The sequence below is a fragment of the Lissotriton helveticus genome, chromosome 1_1, assembly GCF_964261635.1.
Source record: "Lissotriton helveticus chromosome 1_1, aLisHel1.1, whole genome shotgun sequence".
Lineage (NCBI taxonomy): Eukaryota > Metazoa > Chordata > Amphibia > Caudata > Salamandridae > Lissotriton > Lissotriton helveticus.
In genome coordinates, this window is record NC_136057.1 from 625,604,956 (window position 1) to 625,623,055 (window position 18,100).

General features: G+C 43.5%; 1 protein-coding gene across 5 annotated transcripts in view; it reads left to right on the plus strand.

Annotated features, from left to right (window-relative positions):
- The window catches only part of LOC144770317 (GLIPR1-like protein 1), a 1,599,314-nt gene that overhangs the window by 231,115 nt on the left and 1,350,099 nt on the right, over nt 1-18,100 (plus strand). The window lies entirely within an intron of this gene.

The window sequence follows — 18,100 nt, forward strand, 5'->3', positions numbered from 1 at the left end:
GAGATCCAGAAGGTCGACAAATCACAATAAAGACGAAAATCACATGTACTACTCAATATGTAGTATATATAATTCAATGTGACTGTGTACAGATGTACATAGGGAGCACAATCTGTACCCTAAAGAAAAGAATGCTTGAACATATAAGAGCTGTCAAAAACAGAGACATGACTTATGCCACTGCTAAACATATGCTCGAATGTCAGGGTGGATATTGGAGGAAAATGCATTTCTTTGGAATAGAAAGTGTGGAACAAAATGAAAGACTGGGTGATCGAAAACTAAAACTCAGTCAATTCGAATCTAAATACATCATCCGAATGAAAACTAGGACCCCGAGGGGGATGAATCTGGATGAGGAACTCTTTGTACATTTGTAAATAAGAACACTACATAAGAACAATCAGACTGTATCATGGGATATGTGAGAACTACAAAGTCTAATAATACACAGAGAGAGACATTGTTGAACATATGGACTGACATATACTCGAGATTCAGCTAGATGCTAGAATCTTTTGATATTTTGAGGTACTATACCTTGTAAAATGAATATTCTTCGAATTGAAAATAGCTGAACAATCAGTTTATAACTACTGTAAGCATGACTATGTAAACATATATGGACTGAAAGAGGAACTATACCTTGAATATAAATGCTCGGATTTGTAATACACTAATGCATCAGTAGTTTCACAATGTGTCATTTAGACTGTCAAAGAAATGAGAATTTCTGTCACTTAAGGTGTTTTCCGTTGTGAATTGGATAAAAAACTACCAATCCCAGAATTCCATGGGACGGGTTCAAAGTGCATAGCCTTTAAAATCTGTGGAAAAAGTAGTGCCACCTACCGTGAGAAAGGGCGCATGCCCGAAACGCGATGGTGTGACAGACTGATGGTGGAGTTTGCTAAATAAAGAATAGTCATTGACAATTCCAGAGTGAGGCGTATTAATTTTGTGGAAAAAAGATTTTTTGGATCTGTGGTTGGTCCCTCGCACGCACCCGCTGCAGAGCGCTCCAGTGTGAACCATCATTGCTTTTCCATATATATATATATATGTATATATATACCAATCTGTATTGAAGATTGAGTGGATATATAACTGTCTGGATGGAGGATTTAGTAGCTGTCTGATTGTCTGTTTAAGTGAGTAATTAAAAGTGTCTCACTTAATACATGGACTAGTAACTAAACTATGTGAATGTGTGCATCACTGTCTCTGTTGTTCTATAACATGATGCATCAGTTGGTCACTAAGTACATGAGTGTGTATATTAGTTATTGATTAGTTGGGTGAGTATTTGTATGGGACACTGAGTTTTTGTGTGGTTGGATGGGGTGTGTGTAACTCTATGCATAGATGTGTGAATGATTGATTGACTAGGTGTATAGGTTTAAGAGTGCATGTGGAAACAGTTGTTTGGGTGACTGAGTGTATTTATTTGTCTGTTGGTGAGCGAATATAAGTTTTAGTTTTACATCTTCAACAAAGTAAAATAATAAAAGGCATTGTATGTGAGAGTTGGTGTATATAAATAAGTATATGTAAGAGTCAGTGATTGTGAGAGTAACTATATGAATGAGTGTATAACTGTAATGGTGATTTTTTCACATATCAACTATGAGTTACTATGTGTTTGAGTGACTGCATGTATAAATGATTCTGTTATTGAATGGGTAGTTGTGTGTGTAGACTTAGGAATCAGTGAGTGGGTATGTAGCAACTGGTATTGGTGTGTCAATGGTTTCAAATATGGTACTCTGTATTTTACAGTGAGTGATGAAAGGTTATACTAGTGTATGATGAGGTGTATCAGATTGTCACTTAGATGATGTCATCAGGGATGCCATCAGTGAAGTCATTTGAGATGTCATCAGTGATGTCATCAGTGATGTCACTGACCATGTCATGAATGATGCAATATGGGACATCATCAGCAGTGCATTGCGAGCACACGAGTTATAGTTAGCAGAACTAACGATAACAGAGGAATTTCTATAATATATTTATATTATTTTCTTTAAAAATATTTATAATTTTTTTTCGAAGTCACGCACCCAAAGCGTATACATCACGGTGGGTGCACGGATTCTAGCCGCCATTTTAGAAAAGTCATGAAGGATCCGCGTACGGTGTGCAACGGCTGCGTGTTTTTCAGTTGCATCATATACATTTAATATTACGTGATGTGCGCGATTGGTATGGTACCAGTTCGCAACTCCTGTTCCCGCGCATTCGCGACACATGCGCATTACGGTACGAGACGCTTGCGCTGTGGCGGGTCCCGCGTGACGTCATATACGTGCTGGGGCACGCTCGGTGCGCGACTCCCGCAAAAAAAATGTATGTTCTAAAATGATATGTACGTGTCTTTAATATACATATTAGGGCAAGAGATTATCTAAGATATTCATAAAAATAATATATTTGTACTTATAATAAACTTATATTATTTTTAAATATATTTTCGCGAAGTCTGGTGCGTGCATCGTGAGCGCAGAGTGCGCGGTCCCATGTGACCTCAAAAAAAGATTTCATTGGTTCATAACATTTCCCACTGTAACTATTGAAGGACCCCACCCATTGTAATTATTATTGTTGGAGCATCTTTAAAGAGACATCTCTTTTCCTACAAGAACCCTTTTTGCTTGTTTTTTTGGTGTTTTTCCAAAAATATCAAACAAAATGGCATCTGGACAGCAGCAGGAGGAAGTATCTTCTGAAGAAGAATTCTTGCAGGAGGCACCACGTCCACAGAGGCCGGAATCTGTTGTGTGGAAATTCTTAACTTTTCCACCTGGAGAGAGCAAAGTAAATGCGAGAAAGGTGATGTGCAAAATTTGTGATCGAGTCCTGTGAAAAGGCAGTAAAAAAAATACTCGTGTGGCACTGCTTCTATGTACAAGCATCTCCGGACCACACAGCCTCTCAATCTTGCTTCGGAGGAAATGAGCTGAGCTGGTTTGAACCCCTCACCTGCTGTGGCAAGTATGTCTGGAGCTTCCTCAGGAACACCTGCAATAGACATTAGGCCAGAATTCTCTTTTCTCAAGCAACGCTGCTTGAAGTGTAAGAAACATATGCTTCGGTGAGCAGTCGGTGGATGCAGTTTGTGCTGCGGAATGCAACCATTGTTGTTAATTTTAGTTTTTTTTGCTTTTGGAATGATAAGTAATTCCAAAAGTTTCCGGTTTTATTCATTCTTTTTTGTTCATTTTTTGAAAAAAACACCCCAAAAAATTCAAAATTGTTCAAAATAAAAAAAATACAGAAGAAAAAAAGTTCTTATCAGAACTATCTTATCTGGTAAAAGAAAAAACTATAATTGCAAGGTAATGTGTGAAAGTTTGGTTGAATATATGTATACAGCATGATTGACTGAAAGAATGCCTTAGTAGTGTATGGTTTATTTATAGGTGAAGATTTATGAGGTACTGCAACGTGACACTGCAAGCTTTTTAGCTACACTGTACTGTGGCACTTCCGAAGCACAGGGATGTGACATATGTACATGAATATGTTGCAACTCTGTGCTTCCCTCCACACAGCTGCACAAACTGCAGCCATGTGGTGACACAGGCCCCCTTGCATCATGGTGCAAGGATGTCTATGTCATGCTGAGATTGTTTTTGTGCAGGAAGGGACATACGTTTTGTGGGCTGCAGAGTAATATGTGTAGTCGCGCTCGTTTGGGTGTTGGGTACGCCAGACATCGTGTAGACCGCAGTCCTCTAACCAAGCCCGCCCACCTGGTGAGAGCGCCCCAGTTTGGTGTGACCTCTTCTCCGATCTATCCAGCTCAGAGACCATCACCAAATTCAAGTCGTTCCCAACCAAGATCGCTGCATCGGGGTAAGCAAGCACCTCGGGCAGAGCCGAGCGTAGAAAGGGTTCTTGCTTTTCCTTAGGGGCATATACTGTTCCCAATGTATTGTGTGAGCCTCCCCACAGCAATCTAATAGCCAACAACCGGCCCTTTACTTCTGCCACTGTCGAAATAACCTTGCATGGGCAGCGTGTGTTGAGCAAACAGCTACCCCATTCTTTTTGGACGGGCCAGAGGACCGCAATTGCTGCGGGAAACGCCTATCACGCATGCACTTGATATCTTTAGCTAGGAGGTGGGTCTCTTGGAGTAAGCAAATATCGCAGTTGGAATTTCCCACAAGGGAGAGCACCGCGGCACGTTTCACCGGGTTGTTTAACCCCCGCACATTCAAACTAATTACTTTCAAATCCCTACCCATGGGGCCCGTGCAAGCGTGAAGAGTAAAGAATAAGCTAGTGAGTGCATCAAATTGAAGATTTTGCAGCGCCCTACCGCCCGCCAACCCCTCCTAAGAACTGATGTGGAGCCCCTAAAAAGAATCAAACAATCCCCAACCCAAACAAATACCAAACAACAAGATATTAAAAAGAAAAAGTCAGGACTAGCCCACATGACAGAAGTTCGTCTCGGTGGTAAAAGTCTAGGGGGTCGTGGCAAGAAAATAGTCGAATCAATAGAGAAGTCTTTCTTACCACTTTGGTACCAGGGCAGGGGGCAACCGTCCATGTCTTACTGACCTCCCCGCCCATGCGGCGCCTTCAGGATAACACATCTGGGTGCCGAAGATGGAAGGCTCAAGGGGCGACCTGACTTTCAGTAACTTGTGCCAGCGACGAGATAACCGTCTCTCTTTCTTGCTTGCTTGTGGCTAGATCAGGCCCTGGGCTGAAGGAGGACTTCCCAACTCGCTGCCATTCGGAGACTCGACTGCGTCTTCTAGGCATCGGGTGGTCCTCTCACTCTGCTGTCAGAGCCTTGTCAAGACCCAGAGTCTCCAGCGCCTCTTCCAATGACCTGAACTGATGGAGCTTTCCTTGATACTTAAAGATTAGACGGAAGGGGTGGCCCCATGAGTAAGGGATATTTTGCTCTCAGAGATGCTTGGGTACAGGCTTAAACGATCTACGTTTAACGAGCGTGGATACAGCCAGGTCCTGATAAAGAGCCGGGTGAGGCCCGCGAAATTGCACAGGATGTTGCTCATGGGCCTTTCGGAGGATACGCTCCTTTAACTGAAAGTCATGTACACAAACAAGGATGTCTGGCGGGGGGGCCTTAGCACCACGGGGTAGGCCCACCCGATGGACCCGATCCATTTGGATGTCCGGACACTCTTCCTCCCCGAGGATCTGACGGAACAATGCACTGACGTAGGCCCGAAGGTCATCCCCCTCTTCTTTCCACGGGACAGCCTTGATTCTTACATTATTCTGAAGTGAGCGATTTTCCAGATCCTCCGCATGGGCCTGTTCTTGGAGACAAATCATATCCTGTTGCAGTTGGTGAAGGTCATCTTCCCTGGTAACATCATGCTCCTCTAGGGTTGCCACCCTCTCGCCTATGTCATCGACATCACGTCATACTTCTTTTAGGTCGGCCGCTCTCTGAGAGCGGAGTTCCTGAATGTCGTCTTTGATAGTCGCGAAGAGGTCAACCATGAAAGCTTTGGTCGCTGTGGAGTCATCACCTTCTAACTGAATTGCCTTAGTATCGCTTTGACGGTTTGGTTGACTAGCCTGCTTCAAGAGGAGCTCCTTAAGCGACTTCTCCTTCCGGGCCTGTGCCGTTGCCATGTTGGGACCCTTGCACTGCGGAACCCTCTGTGGCGGCCCATAATGTTAACACAATCCTCTCAGGCTACAAATCCAACCTCTGCCCTGACTGCCAGAGACGTGACCCTGTCTCTGCTCCTCTGATCCACTGCGACACTCCAGGTATGCGGGCCAAGGCCACTGCACGAACCTCCCAAGGGGGGAAGTGGGCCACCTCCAGGCCCTGCGTTTTACGGTTAAACGCAGACCGATCCGGGCTGTCACTGACCCCGCCTCACACCGCCGAGGTCACTTCGCCACCGCTCTTCGACCAACACCTGCGCAGGAAAACTTCGTCTCTGGCCGACAGTTTGTGATAGACCGTGATATCTCCCGGGGCTGGGCCCCAGCTCATCAAGCCTCTGCCGCCAGAGGCACGTCACCCGTAACCAGGGTGGTACCAGCACCCCAAAGATCTGTGTCCACGTGAAGCACCCTGCAAGTCCGCTCACTCACCAAGCGCCTCCAGATCCTCCAGCCCTCAATCACTCTTCTGGTGGAAGGGTGTCTCAATCGCCACTCCCAAAACCATGTAACAACGCTGTTGGGGACTTCACGTAGGCTTCTAGCAGTAGACGTCACACCAAATGAGCCAAAATCCAGAAGGCCACCGCACCACAGTCCGGACTACCCCTTTCTACTATACAGTCCCCACAAACAGGGTAAGGCCCACGCCGACAGCGCAGGAGAACAGACAGCACTCTCCGTGCCGCCGACCAGTGGACCGAGTCTAAGGATGAAAGGCCGCACCTCACCTCCCGGCCCACCGCTCCTCAACTCTATGCCGCCGGGGGGAAGTGACGCCCGTGTAGCTGACTGGGCCTCTTCTCAGCTCAAGTGCACTCTGGAGCAGCCGAGACCCAGCACAATGAGGCCAAGTAAGGGCAGCCCTCTGGGACCTCCAGGTCCCTCTGCTTCTGATTGCCATCGATTTCAGGCCTCAGCCAGGCTGCGCCAGAAGAGCACAAAATGGCGCCGAGCTCAGGGCGCCCCCCACTTCCCCTCGCTTCCCGCTGTGCAACATAAGTCACTCCGAAGGCCATCTACAGCTGTGGGACCTCCACTGACCGCTCGCCTCCAGCGTCCGTCTGCTGGGCCAACCAGGCCGCACCCGACTCCCAAGGCCCGGGGCCTCCACACGCGACCAGACACCTGCGGCAACCCTCCTGGGCAAACGCTGACCTCCACGCCGCCCGCTGTCCCCCGCCTCAGCGCACTCTACTCGCCGATCCACGAGCCAGCAACAGACAGCGCCGCACTCACCAGAGCTGTGGAGCCGCGTCGGGGGTGAGGCCGCCTCCAGGGCTCAGCAAGAGGGGGCCGCAATCTCGCTCACGGGTAGCTCAGCCCTCTCGGCTCAACGCGTGACAGACCCCAGCGGTCCCAGCTAAGCAGGTTCGCTCCACTCGGGACACCGTCTCTCCCAGCCAGCAACGGGTGAGTGGGAGGAAGCTCCGCCCTCCAACCAGTACTCCGACCGTTCAGCTGCTTCACGGTAGCTCCCACTGCTAGCACCCCAGAGCAGCGTGTCCCGGTAATCACCGCCTGCCACTCAAGCAAGTGTCCGCGCAGAGCTCCAGTAGAAGTGCGGCCCTCCTCAGGCCTCCAGGCCGAGGCCACGCCGGACCAGAGTAGTGCAGAGAAAACTGCGAGCGGCCAAGAAAGTGGCTCACCACCAGCAGCGGGCAACGCAGGCAAGTCACCCCCCTCGTGGAGGATCTTAGATGGGCTCCAACTAGGGCGATAACCCAAGATTAAAGCGTGGCGGCGCCGGAGGGACAGGAACCCACGTCCAATCTCGCCGCCATCCTAGCCACGCCCCCAGCAGAGCTGCTTTAGAGGATGAGAACCAGGTCAGCAGAGCTTCTTTAGAGCCAGAGTACCAGGTCAGCAGAGATGCTTTAGAGCCAGAGAACCAGGTCTGCAGAGCTGCTCTAGCTGACACTGACTGACTGACACTGACTGACTGACACTGACTGATTGACACTGACTGACACTGATTGACTGACACTGACTGACTGACACTGATTGACTGACACTGATTGACTGACACTGATTGACTGACACTGACTGACTGACTGACACTGACTGACTGACTGACACTGACTGACTACTCTCTACTACTCTACTACTCACTCTCTACTACTCTCTACTACTCACTCTACTACTCCCTCTCTACTGCTCACTCTCTACTACTCTACTACTCTCTACTACTCTACTACTCTCTCTCTACTACTCTCTCTCTGCTACTCACACTCTACTCACTCTCTACTACTCACTCTCTATTACTCTCTACTACTCTCTCTCTCTGCTACTCTCTACTACTCACTCTACTACTCTACACTACTCTCTACTACTCACTCTCTACTACTCTCTCTCTACTACTCACACTCTACTCAGTCTCTACTACTCACTCGCTACTACTCACTCTACTACTCTACTACTCTCTACTACTCTACTCACTCTCTACTACTCACTCTCTACTACTCTCTACTACTCACTCTCTACTACTCCCTACTACTCACTCTCTACTACTCACTCTACTACTCACTCTCTACTACTCTCTACTACTCACTCTCTACTACTCACTCTCTACTACTCACTCTACTACTCACTCTCTACGACTCTCTCTACTACTCTCTACTACTCACTCTCTACTACTCTACTACTCTCTCTCTACTACTCTCTCTCTACTACTCACACTCTACTCACTCTCTACTACTCACTCTCTATTACTCACTCTCTGCTACTCTCTACTACTCACTCTACTCTACTCTGTACTACTCACTCTCTACTACTCTCTCTCTACTACTCACACTCTACTCACTCTCTACTACTCACTCTATTACTCTACTACTCTCTACTACTCTACTACTCTCCACTCTCTACTACTCTCTCTACTACTCACACTTTACTACTCTCTACTACTCACTCTCTACTACTCCCTACTACTCACTCTCTACTACTCACTCTACTACTCACTCTCTACTACTCTCTACTACTCACTCTCTACTACTCACTCTCTACTAATCACTCTACTACTCACTCTACGACTCTCTCTACTACTCTCTACTACTCACTCTCTACTCTATTACTCACTTTCTACTCTCTACCTCTCTCTCTACACCTCTACCTCTCTACCTCTCTCTACACGCACACATATGCACATATATATATGCATATGCATTTATATATTTGTATGTGTATATATATATATAAACATATATATAATCTGCATATCTATATAAATACAAATATAAATGCATGCATACATATACATATACATAAATGCATACATATGCATGTTATGTACATGAAAGTTTGAAAAATACTAATAATAGCAAAGCTAAAAAGCCACCTAATTACAAACAGAATTGCCTTAACTTAAACGAGGGCGAGACCTATTGCATTTTCAATGCTTGTTCACTTTGTTTTCATCAAGAAGGCATTCAGATGTGTCACACATTTGCCATAAATTCGGAATGTTTGCACTCTAGTTGCTCATTAGATCACTGTAGTAAAGCTACTGCTCACCAGGGAAGTCTGCTGCTGGTATTCAAAGTGTATGTATAAGTCTGCATGTCAGAATTTTTTAATGAAATAGAAGAGGATTTGTGAAGTCAAAATGTGCCCTAATTTTTCTTTCTGCAGCACTAATCATAATTTCTATGGCAACTTGAACCCCCTCATTTTGTTCCTTTACAAATTAAATGTTTTAAGGGTTACCACTTTATTCCAATCAAGATGGCTTCAGGTGTGCCACACCTTTGTCATAAGTTAGACTGTTAGCGCTCTAGTTGTTCTTTAGAATACTCTGGGAAGCTGCAGTAGAACACAAAGGAATCAACTGACAGTCTCTGCCCTTGTTGGATGGACATGCTTTACTGAGAATGTCCGACTTCATTCTCACATGACTGAGAAAGATAATGTGAATTTACATAAAAATATGCTCTCAGTTTAGCTTATAGATCACCTTCCAAACCTCTGTGGGAAAAGCTTGAGAAAATAGTTTTCTCTCAAACATGATTCATGATATCCCAGCAGAAGGCTTTTTCACATGGTAAAATAACCTTAGAACACACCACAATTCCTCAAATGAGTATGGTATCATCAACAAATGATTTATAATGTAACTAAAGTCTTAAAACCTTCTATTAACTGCAATGCTTTTTAATGAGGTGCTATCAATGTATATTGGTCCCAAGATGGCTGCCAACACTTCTTGGATGAAGTGGTGACAGCCAATCAGATCTCACGAAGAGATGTGTGGTTAGGCTCCGCCCATATATATATATATATATATATATATATATATATATATATATTCACTGAAAAAACCATAGGTTTCACACCAGTTATAGTTAGGAATTAGCATTTAAAAAACCTATTAAATTCACTGAAAAAACCATAGGTTTCACACCAGTTATAGTTAGCTGGAAGTTTTACTCGCATAAAACCATCGAAATTCCCACGTTATAGTTAGTTGGACTCACTTTAACTTGCGGGTGCAATGCACTGCTGATGACGTCAAATATTACATCACTCATGACATGGTCAGTGACATCACTCATGACATCACTGATGACACCATCCAGTGAATGTGTGTCTTTCTGAAAAATAAATATTAGTGAGTAATGTTTAAATATTTAAATATATGTATTAATGTTTTACTTTGTGTATAAGTGACTGCATGGGTTGGTGAGTAGCTACATGTGTAGGTATATGGGTTATTAGATGGTTTTTTTTAATATCAATATGAGTGTCTATATGTTTGGTGGGGGTGTTACCTAGCACATAGATGCATGAAATGACTGACTCTCTGTTTGTATGTGTTTTGAAGACAGCATATGTGCAGGACTGTATGGGTGGATGAGTGTGTATATGTGTATGTTAGTGAGTGAATAACTGTCTCACTTGTGTCTTTATCAGTAACTACATATGTTTTAATCTAGTATATGTGAATATTGATGTATATCAGTGAGTATATGTGAGAGTGAGGGATTGTAAGAGTTCCTGTTTAAATAAGTATGTGTTTCTATAAGTGATTGTTTAAGAGAGTAAGTATGTGTAAGTTTCCTTAGAAGTAAAGTGTTAGTGTGTGTATAGCTGTATATGAAAATAAATGGATGTTTAATAGTTTATTTGCATGTGTGAATATGTGTGAGAGTATCTTTTGGATGACTGTCATTGTGTAACAGGATATATAGGTGTATCACTATATATGATGAGTGAGTATATGTATGAGTGACTACATAGAACTGTTGGTGATTGAGTGGATGTGTATATAGATGGTGGAATTACTGAATTGGTTGTTGTAACTAGTATGGGTATCTCCATTTTTAAAAAATTTTTAGTTTCTATTTTTGAATATGTGTTTCAAAGTTTACATTACAGTGAAAGGAGGTCTGTCACTTTGTCACAAGGATGGTGTCTTCAGTGATGTCATGAGTGATGTCACTGACCATGTCATGAGTGATGTAATATTTGACGTCATCAGCAGTGCATTGCACGCGCAAGTTATAGTGAGTCCAACTAACTATAACGTGGGAATTTCAATAGTTTTATGCGACTACGGGCGCGCCCCGGGGCGCGTAGCGTAAGCGCGTCGGGTCATGTGACCTGAAAATAAAACTTTTTATTGGTTCATTTCACTTTCGGTTTCCTAATGATGTAAGGCCACTCGAAGGGCTTGCCTTTCTGTGCGTGAACCTGTGCTGAAGAATTGAACAGCTTGTGGAGACGCCGAGGACCGCGCTGCTTCTAGGCGCTTGTTTGGATATTGGAGCCCGTGTGCTATATCTGTCTATCTGCGTGGTTGCTGAGGGAGAGAAGTATTGAACTACCCTAGCGGGAGCGGGACTGCGAGGCCCAGAGGTGCTAGCGCTCGATCATCGCGCGCACCTGGTGCCTCTTCCCGCCCCCTCCTCCCTGAAAGCTTCATTACTCCTCGCGGCCCCCGCTACGCAGGTGCCGCTCGAAGTGCTTGCCTTTCTGTGCGTGAACCTGTGCTGAAGAATTGAACAGCTTGTGGAGACGCCGAGGACCGCGCTGCTTCTAGGCGCTTGTTTGGATATTGGAGCCCGTGTGCTATATCTGTCTATCTGCGTGGTTGCTGAGGGAGAGAAGTATTGAACTACCCTAGCGGGAGCAGGACTGCGAGGCCCAGAGGTGCTAGCGCTCGATCATGGCGCGCACCTGGTGCCTCTTCCCGCCCCCTCCTCCCTGAAAGCTTCATTACTCCTCGCGGCCCCCGCTACGCGGGAGCCGCTCGAAGTGCTTGCCTTTCTGTGCGTGAACCTGTGCTGAAGAATTGAACAGCTTGTGGAGACGCCGAGGACCGCGCTGCTTCTAGGCGCTTGTTTGGATATTGGAGCCCGTGTGCTATATCTGTCTATCTGCGTGGTTGCTGAGGGAGAGAAGTATTGAACTACCCTAGCGGGAGCGGGACTGCGAGGCCCAGAGGTGCTAGCGCTCGATCATCGCGCGCACCTGGTGCCTCTTCCCGCCCCCTCCTCCTCCTACTTAGCCTCGCTATCTAACGCGAACGCGGGACGCGCGCGGATAGAAGCGCGGACGAAGACCGGACAAAGAGCGGGCCCTCTATGGCCCTCAGTGGCTGAGGTAGGCTGGGCTGGGCCCCGTTATGTTCATTTTTTCGTGAGTTTATGTAGAGTGCCATTCCTGACGCTCTATAGGAGATATATGTGAACACCGACGAACAATCAATATTTGCATATCTAAGGACTCAGTATAATAATTAGTGACTGTGATTCACACTATCTGAGCTATATTCTGCTGCCTGGTTGTTTCTCTGTCGAGGATGACTGCAAAAAAATTACGTTCCGGAAGAGTTCTAGGGGGAAGGTCATGTATAAAAACTAGATCTAACCCCCTGAGGAATAAATATAACAACGGGGTGTTAATGAAGGGACAGATGCAGCTATTGAAACTATGGGAACAACCCGTTGAAAAATCTGTGGCAATCCCGGAGGTAGGTAGTTCTCAGATGGTGCCTTTGGTGGGGGCGCCGTCTGTCGTGGAAAAAGACTCATTGTTCCCCAAGCCAACATCTCCCGTGGCTAATCTTCCAGTATACACTTCAGGGGGAGAAATGCCTGATAATAAGATAAAAGATACGATTGCACCTCGATCTAACACTTCCATCGGTGCAGAATGTCCCGACGTGGCTATAAAAGGAGAGTCTTTTTTGTCCAGTATTGACCTTGAATTATGTGGCCGTTATATGGAGGATGGAAATCTGAATCATTTGAATCCCAGTAAGACGGCATTGGGAGCAACGCCGTCAGGATTATTGCTGTATAGTAGTACTCCCTCTATAACATCTAATGACATTCCTTCATTACAGAATGATTCTAGGAGTTCACTACTTAATCTATCCGGTATTTGCCCCATTGCCGCTTCTGGGTTGCCGAAAGATGAAAGACCTATCTCTGATTGTTTAATAGTATTAGAACACTTATTGGCCTCCATATTGTCTTTATTGAGCAAATTCGTTGGGAATTCCGACTGCACCTTGGATTCAGTTACCCAGATACTGAAAGTATTGCTGGCAAAAAGTGTAGAAAATGGTACTACTGTTGTCCCGGAGATTGTTTTTCCTCTTGACAGCAATAATTTATCGGAAAAAAATGCTTCTGCAGGTACGTCAGAAGTAGTTAGCAAAAATGAGTCCTTAGGGATACCTATTCCTTCTGTTTCTAATGGTATGAAGGTATTAGAACCTAACCTAAAGGAGGAAAGTTTGTTGGAGGTGGACCATTCGGCGGGAAAATAGTTATTCCCAATTTTCACCACTGAAAGAAAGGAGCCTGAAGTGAATTCTGATGAAAACGGAAAAGACATTAAAAGTAGAAAGAATAAAGGGAAAAATAGGAAACCCGTTCGTAAGTACAAGAAGAAAAAACAGAGGCAAATCATTTTTCAAAAACACATGAACAGTGAAGTCCATAATGAGGCAGAGATTGAAGATAAATCTTTATTGGACATTTTTTCTAACAAGGTGACCGACTGTACTAATGGTTCTGTAGTTAATTGTTCTCGTAATATCGGTGCCAATACTGCGGAAGTCCCTCATCAAGAGAACAACTCAATATTGCCCAGTGTTCCAATTGAAGAAGTGATAAGAATCATGCCTACTGTATCAGGGGTACTTAATCCATCAGCGCCTATCTTTCAACTACCGGTTGATGTTGCCATAAACTCTTCCTCTCTACAATTTAAAATGTCTAATTCACATGTGGATACCTTGACTTTGGACTTCTTGCCATTATTTGATTCTGATTTATACCTAAACAGGTCATGGTTGCTTAACTGTTTTAAGGATATTGAATGTTTAAAACTAATTCAATCGAATGACATTGATTTGGTTTCCTTAGTAGGGTATGAAAATGGTCTATGTGTACGAGCGAAATTTTACTCTGAAATAATAGTTAATCTTGTGTTACAACAGGCAGAATCATTTCAATGTAGAGGGATTGATGTGTTACCCTTTCTACATACCGGAAAGGTTATCCTCCCTAGAGAAGGGGCCACAAAGCTGGGTGTTAGGCAGGAGAATATGTCCAAATCTACTAAAGATTTACAAATCAGGGTCTCAAGAGGTAAACGTATGGTTTCCCAGATTTTACCTACTCCTCTGAACATGATTGCTCCTATAATAGAAGATAATCATCGGTGGAATTGGCTTCCAGGAGTTTTGTCTAATAATAACTCGGATAATCCAAGATTGTTTCAACATCTTTAGCAGCCAATTAAAAGTTATATCCTGGAATGCAGCAGGGTTGTTTAATAGACCGGAGAAACTCGACTTTTTATTTTCTTTAAATGCGGATGTGATATGCATCCAAGAAACCTGGTGTAATAATGGTCTATATGGTGGAAAGGATTATTTTGTACTAGAGGCAGCAGCCACGCCGGCTAAAAAGGGTCATGCAAAAGGGGGAATTGCCTGCCTCTTGTCTAATGCACTGCAATGGCAATTTTCTCATTATGTTGACAAAAGCAACCTTTTTCAAGCTATAACTATTAATAATTTATCCAGTGTAGGCAGTCTGCGTTCTCTAGTACTCATCAATGCATACATTCCGCCAGAAGATGGTTTTAATATTGTACTGAAGCAAATGTTTTCATATGTTAAACAGCTATTAGAATGTGACCAGCCCCCTTATATTTTACTTGTGGGCAATTTGAATAGTAAAGTGTCCCATTCAAGTATAAATTTGTTTAGAAATAAGTTTAAAGAAGAGGCTTATAATATACCCCAATCTACTTTTCCAATTAAAATAAAAACCAGCAAAAGAGGAAAAATATTGCTGCAAGAACTTAGCCATTCAGAGGGGTTGATTGTAAATGGTAGGATGGCATCTGATAACCCCGCTAAATTTACTCATAGGTCCCCTAAGGGTGAATCTATCCTCGATTATGTAGTTACGGACTATGTCTCTTTTTTCCTTATTCAGGACTTAATGGTCTCTCAAACTCCTATGAGCGATCATAACGTGATCAGTATAACTCTTTTATTACAACCTCAAGTCACGGATGCTTGGTCTTTAAGTACTGGAGGAGTTTCTTTGCTTTGTAAGTCAGGTAGATGTTTCTGGAACCCAACGACTATGAAGGGTTTGCAAAATATTCTTGCAGAAACCTTACTCAAACTAAAAGAATGGCAGGGTATGGAATTCTTCCACTTTGAAAACTTTATGAAAAAGCTTATTGCGATTGCAAAGAAGCCTAGATATTCCAGGAAAGAGACTTTTGTTTCTAGTTTATTGTTGCCTTTAAATAAAGAAATAAATAAACTAGTGAGGCAACAATTTCTTTCTAGATCCATGGAAACTAAAAATAAGTTATCCCTATTAAAAAGAAGGAGGACCAGAGTGAGAGCAAAATTAAAGAAAGAAAAAGAAGACTCTCTCTGGATTAGCTTAAGGGAGGCTTCTGTCTATGGTAAATCTAGAGAATTCTGGTCCATAATTGGTAAGGGATGTGGTGCAAGAACTTCCCCTATTCCCGTTTCTATTCCTGAGGATGTTTGGCGTTTATTTATATTGAACCTGTATGCATCAAATGGCATAGAGGGTGAGGATGGTGATCTTATATGGGACGGTAGGTCTGCTATGGAGCCTCCATCTGAGTATTCCATTGCTTCGGCGATTAAGAGTATGCGCTCTTCCGGAGCATTGGGACCAGATGAGTTGCCCATTTCAGTATTGAAACAGGACGTTACTACTTGGAGCAGGATTCTTTTCCCTCTGTTTAAAGCATGTTTTTTATTAAGATCAGTCCCTACTTCTTGGAAGGGAAGTATATTAATACCCTTATTTAAGAAGGGTGAGCGGGACAAACCCATGAATTATCGTTTGATCGCTCTATTGGATGCGGTTGGAAAAGTTTTCGCTAAATGCCTTCTATTATTAATTTCAGATTGGGTGGAGGCAAATAATATTTTGCCTTTGGAACAGACTGGGTTCCGTAAAAAGCATGGTACACTTGATAATTTGACTGCTCTGCAAGTGATCACGGACAAATATGTACGAATCCGGGGAGGTGGGGTATACGCTGCATTTATAGACTTCTCCACAGCGTTTGACAAGGTGGATCGTCCAACGCTGTGGAGAAAGCTTGCTGTAATGGGTATGCTGCCCCATCTACTGGAACTTGTAAGATCTCTTCACTCAAATACCTGGTGTAAGGTGTTGCAAGGTGGAGAAAGGGGTCTTTCTCAGTCCATCCCATCTTTAAACGGGTTAAAACAGGGGTGTCTACTGGCCCCCATGTTGTTTTCTCTATATACTGCGGACCTTCCTGCTTCTATTGCTGCAGGTGTTGGTTTAGCCCCGGTAGTTGGAGGTTCATCCATCTCTGTTCTAATGTATGCGGATGATATCCTCATTTTAGATCTAACTCCTAAGGGCTTATCTAATCGCCTACAAGCTTTAAACTTATTTGCAGAAGGACATTTCATGAATATTAATGTCTCTAAAAGCAAAATTATGTGCTTTACTGGAAGGAAAAAATGTAGATCTGTAGATTTTGGATGGGCTATTGGTGGCCAGAGATTAGAGGTGGTTAAAACTTACCCCTTTCTAGGTAAAATAATCTCGGCAAACCTAAGTGAAAGACCTCATATTGAACATAATTCGCGTAAGGCATTGTCACATGGTATGGGGTTATGCTCGCTGTACTCTGCTACAGGGAAAAGACACTTTGCTCGATTTTTGGAAGTGTATAATGCAAAAATCCCTGCAACTCTGCTTTATGGAATAGAATTGGTGGAGTTAAGACATTGGGGTTTCTTGCAGTTAATGGAGGGAAAGGTTTTAAGAAGAATTTCTTCATTTAATACAGCTTGCTCCGTGTCTGCATGCAGGCTGGAATTCGGCCTCCGGAGCTGTTGGGTACAGGGGTTGATTGCCCTAGTAAGATGGGTGGCCTGTTTGGCCAGAGGTGATTCGGGTTCCTTACGGGCATATATAAAAAAGGAACTGCTGGGCAATCTAAATGAGTTCTCATTAATAGTAAAAAATTTCAGAAAAGCTGTAAAATTGTTAGAGTTGGAGGAAAATACTTTGTTTTTACTTTCTCCTTCTCAACTAAAGTCCCAGCTGAAACATGCATCTTGGGAACTCTGCTTTAAATTGGATATGATTGCTTTACATGCAAAGAAAGGTGGTGAATTACTCCTAAACTCGTATTCAATAAAGCAGGCCCAGCAGTATGTCTCCTGGAATATCCCTCATCGAGTACGAAGGTTATGGTACCTATTGCGACACGATTTACTTCCTTTAAACTCTCTATTAGCAAAGTGGTATGGAACATCTCCCATATGTAATTTTTGTAATAAGGCAGTCCAAGACCGAAATCATGTTCTGTTTATTTGTCCTATATTACGCCCATTTCGTTCTAAATGGTTGAGATCTATTTGCTTACAATTGGGAATTCTTAATATAAATACTTTTTTTCATGCCCTTTATTGTCCACCCAATGAAATGTTTTGCTTCAAAATTTTTAATTTTTTTAGGAGTTTTTTAGACATTTATTAATGAAACCAGTAGTGGTAATTTGTGGATTCTCCGGTCAGTGTTCATGTTGTGTTTCCTTAAATGATTCTTTTTTGGTTATTACTGTATATTATTATTGTATATTTTGGCGTTTAATTATATGATTGTTATATGTGGCCCTCGTTTGAGAGCCGAAAACATAATAATAAAAACTTGAAAAACTATGTAAGGCCAAGTCATGTGACCTAAAAATAACACTTTTCATTGGTTCAGAACAGTTTTCTTTTCTAAATGATGAAAGACCCCACCTTTTTTCCTCATTCTACTTTTGTGCTTTGAGAGAGGTAGACCTGCAGTTATTTCAGTAGAAAATGGCTACATTAGCTGCAGCTGCTGGAGCTTCTGGACCACCACCACCACCACCACCACCACAA